Genomic DNA, 4848 nt, shown 5'->3' on the forward strand with positions numbered 1-4848 from the left:
CTGTCCCCCTCTCTCTGGGTCCCTGTCCCCCTCTCTCTGGGTCTCTGACCCCCTCTCTCTGGGTCTCTGTCCCCCTCTCTCTGGGTCCCTGTCCCCCTCTCTCTGGGTCCCTGTCCCCCTCTCTCTGGGTCTCTGTCCCCCTCTCTCTGGGTCCCTGTCCCCCTCTCTCACCTCTGTCTCTGTGCCTCCCAGTTCTGCTCCTCATCTCTCCACATGTCCCAGTGTTTCACATTCTCCAGAGATTGAGGACACGTGAGACCCCCCTCCCGCCATCCTCACCCCTGCCCCCTCCCCCATCCCCAGGAATGTCCCTCCAGGTTCTCACCAGATGGCGGGGCCTCCACCCCCAGTGCCTGACCGCACCCTCCCCTCCTCAGACCCACACCCATAGAGCAGAGGGTTGAGGCAGCCTCCGGCCCCACCAGGTGGAGCCCCAGGGGTCTGAGCAGCCCCCTGGCCTCCACCTCCCCAGCGGCCGCAGCCGAAGCAGCAGGTGGAAGGGGAACCAGCAGAGAAACAACGTGGCCCCCATGACCCCCGGCAGTGGAGGGGTCCCCAGGTGCCCTGCCGGCTGCAGCCTAGCCTTCAGGAGGCTGTGAGGGCCGCTCAGCATCCCCAGCAGCTCCCTGAACCCAAAGAGCGGCTGGAGGAGTGGGGGGCTGGGGGGCGGCCCCCCTGGGTAGCACCCTGTTATGAGGGTCTGCAGGGCCCGGGTGCCCAGCTCCAGCACCAGGAGCCGGAACCCACCGACCCAGAACACCCCACTGCGGGCTGCGAGGTGGTCCAGCACCCTGCCGGCTACAGCCCCGAGGGGTAGCCGGCAGCCACTGCAAGGAAGGTCAAGAAGAGGAGCCCAGGGTCCTGGTGGCCGAAGGCACCACCCAGGGGCCAGCGGAGCGCGTCCAGGTCAGGGCCTGCGGCAGGAGGACCATGACGGTGACATGGGTCGTGACCTGGTGGCCAAACTAGGCGGCCCACACGGGGGGAGGCAGGAGGGGGCCGGCTGCTCCCATCAGCAGGTTGTGGTGGGCCCGCCTCGAGGAGGCAGGAGTGAGGGCGGCCCCCGGGGGGACATGGCTCCCGGGAGTGCTGGCCGCTGAGTCTCCGGAGGGTCCCCGTGGGCTGGACGGTGCTGTGCGGACTCACAGGCCTCCACGTTCGCTCGTCCCGCACTCGTGCCCCCGAACATCCCCAGCACCTCCGTCTCAGGGACGTCCCCACCGTCCACCCAGACCTGGGCACCGTCCTCTTCCCTTTCTGCTTCTCACCTCTCAAGTCGCCCTCTGATTCTCTCTGCTCTGTCCCCATCACCCTGGCCCCGCCCAGGCCTCCACCTCACCTGGCTGGACCCAGCCCAGCCTCCTTCCCGGCCTCCCTGCCTCCAGTCTCCCCCTCCACGTGGCTCCAGAGCTGACCTGCCCTCCTCCCCTGCTCTCACACCTCCCATGGCTCCCCAGTACCCCTGGACAAAATCCCAGCCCCTCAGCCTGGGGTGGAAACCCCCGGGGTCGGCCCCGCCCTCCTCTGCAGCCCCTTCTCCTGTCGTTCTTGTCGCGTCAAACCTACCCGCTGCCGGAACCAGCCCCTCTCCAGTCTCACGCCCTTCACTCCCACCGCCCTTCTCCATTCTCTCAGGAAGCCCGTGTCCTTGAAGGATGGCGGGCTCCGCGCTGTGCCGAGCCCGACGAGGTGGCTCCTCTTAACGGCTCCACCATGCAGGTGGAGAAACTGAGGCTCAGATGGGGAGATCCACTTGCAAAATCAAAGCACACAAAGCAGAGACTGAGCGCGGATTCGAACTCGCGTCTGTGCGACCTCAGAGGCCCGACGTTGACTTGGGGGAGCTGCGCCCAAGGCCCGTTCTCTTCGTGGGCCTCGGTTTACCCGCTCTGTTCCCTCGTTGTCCTGAGCTCGCCGGCAGGTGGGGGGCGGCTGTCTTCTGGGGTGTCTGAGCGGGAGCTGGCAGCCTGAGCTGGAAAGCATAGGGGCCACCACGCAGGGTCTGAGCACCGGCCTCGGTTTCCCCACCTGTGAACTGAAGGATTAGCTTGTTCTCCCGGGCGCTGTCTTCCCATCGCCCCCAGGATAAGGTCCAAGCCCCTGAGCCCGGCATTGGCAGCCCCGCCTGTTGTGGCCCCACCTACATCCCCAGCCTCATAGGTAGCTCACCCCTTCCGTCCCTTGTGCTCTGGAGTTTCTAGAACAAGCCGCAGGGTTTCATGCACATATGCGCACACCCATCCTTGTCCTTGCTGTTCCCTCATCCTGGAAAAACTTTGCTTTACCCCATCACTTCAGCCGGCAAACTCCTAGTCATCCATTAAAACCCCATTGAGCACCACCTTCCCCAGAAACTCCTCTCTGTCTGCTGCTCACCCCACCAGACTGGGTCAGGTGTCAACTTTCCTCGTCTGTAGGGGTCTCTGAGAGTGGGTTCCAGCTACACCGAGGGCAGGAACTAAGTATCAACTATGCATGGGGCGGTGTGCTGTGACCCTCACACGCAGCATTTTAAATTATTCTTCCAAGAACCGTGTGGGGACGATACTATTGCTGTCCTCATTTTATCAAGGGGGAAACTGAGGCATAACAAGGTTGGTAACTGGGCCACCCAGTAAATGAAAGAACTAAGAAAGGAATCGAGTTTGACGGACTCCAGGATCTGAAGTCCTGACCATTGTATTATCTCGCCCAAACAAAAACATATGGAATGAATGAATGAATGAACAAATCGTCCTTGAACAACCAACCCACACATGGCCTCAGGACATGTGTAAATGAAGAGGCGAGGGAATGCATTCCCACCTCCAATCGGCGAACTCCTACTCATACATCAATTTCCATTGCAAATGTCCCCTCCTCCAAGAAGCCCTCCTGGATTTTTCCAGGTAGAGTCTTCCTATAACCTCCCTCTCTCTCTCTGATCCCCTTACTCCCCCCAGGCTGGAACTATCTGCGCCTTATTTGTGTCCTGCTGCAGCCTTGGAATCCCCCACCCCCAAGACTGGTTCACATCTGTGTTCCCAATACCCCCCAGCTGAGGACCAGGCCCATGGGAGGCCTCGGGACATATTTGCATGTGCAGCTAATGGTCTGGAGACAGACCAGGGGGGAAAAGGGGCTCAAAGCCAAGGATGAGAAAGATGTGCACAACCTAGGGCTGGTTCTCCAGAAAAGAGACAGGCAGGTCGAGTGAGCACTGTCTTGGGAGTCCAGCTATGACCCACATTCTCGCCCTCCCTCCTCTCCAGCCTCCTTGTGTGACCCCATCCCTCGCGCATACCCGAGCCCGTTTTCTCAGCTGGAGAACCAGGACCCATCAACAATTCGGTAAGTGAATAATTTGGCAAGTCATAGATCGCCGTCTCAGAGCCTCCGTGCTATTCCTTAAATGCCTGGCACATTCGCGCCTCCAGGCTTTTGCAGTCACTGTGCCCTCTGCCTGGAACCTGGAGTGCCTTTCCCCCCCACCCCGTATCCTCCCAGCCTCCTCACGTCATTCAGGGCTCTCCTCAAGGTCCGCCCCCCCCGAGCAGCAGCCCCCTCATTACTCACTCTCCCCTGATCCCTCCTGTTGGCCCCTCCTTAGCATGGATGATGGTGTATTATTATTTTTATTTTTATTTATTTTTTTGCTGAGGAAGATTGGCCCTGAACTATCATCTGTTCCCAATCCTCTGCTTTTCACTTGAGGAAGATTGTCACTGAGCTAACATCTGTGCACATCTTCCTCTGTTTCATGTGGGACGCTGCAACAGTGTGGCTTAATGAGCAGTGCTAGGTCCGTGGGATTGGAACCTATAAACCTGGGGCCACCAAAGCAGAGTGTGCAAACTTAACCACTAGGCTACCAGGCCGGCCCTGTATTATTTTTCATCTCTATATTGTTTAATTGTCTCTCTGCACCCCTGCCAGGAAGGCTACAACACAGAAATTCCGTAAGAGGGGAGATTCTCATCTTAAAGTAGTGCCTGGCGCGTAGTAGGTCTTCCCTGAATATGGTGGAATAAATGGATGAGTGGGTGCGAACAGGGAGCCCCATGCTGGGGTGGCAGGCACATCCGCGGCCCCAAAAATGCCCCCGTCCTGACCCTCCAGAGCCTGTGCGTGTGTTACACGAGGTGGCGAAAGGGACTGAAGTCACGGAGGTCAGGCCGCTGAGGAGCTGACCCCAAAAAAGGGCGAGGGGCCCGGGTCACCGGCGGGGCCCAGCGCGGTCCCTGGATGCTCCTAAGAGGAGGAGAGAGACCCACTACCCGGCCGGCTTTGAAGACGGAGGAAGGGGCCCTGAGCCGTGGGATGGGGGCCGCCTCTAGAAGCCGGAAAAGGAAGAGACATGGGTTTCCCCCTAGAACCCAGGAACATCTATTTAGGATCTGACCCCCCCCCCCCCCCCCCAGGGTCATGAGATAAATTTGTGCTGTTTTGAGCCGCTGAGTCTGTGGGAACTTGTGACAACGCACGTAGGAAACAAATGCACTCATCTTACAGACCAGCAGATGGCGCTCTGTGAAGGTCACATAGTCACTCAATTACAGAATGAGAGGGGAGTGGGAAGTTGGGCATAGGCCGCAGAGAGAGGAGGGTGGGGACGCAGACGGGAGTGGCCAGGCTGGGGTGGGAGGGGTGGGGCTGGTGTCGGGGAAAGAGGAAGGAGGGGGAGCGGGGATGGGAGGCTGGGCCAGGCTGCGGCTCCTGTGGCTTCAACGTGCCCAAGACTGAGAGAGGGGCAGGCGAGGGAGGAGCAGAGGGGCCCTGGATGAGAGGCCCCCCACTCAGCCGTTCCCTCCCTCACTCCCTCCAGCCCTGTCTGTCCTGCCGCGCCCCCCACTCTCTCTTCTCCATCTT

This window comes from Equus quagga, chromosome 13, assembly GCF_021613505.1.
Source record: "Equus quagga isolate Etosha38 chromosome 13, UCLA_HA_Equagga_1.0, whole genome shotgun sequence".
Lineage (NCBI taxonomy): Eukaryota > Metazoa > Chordata > Mammalia > Perissodactyla > Equidae > Equus > Equus quagga.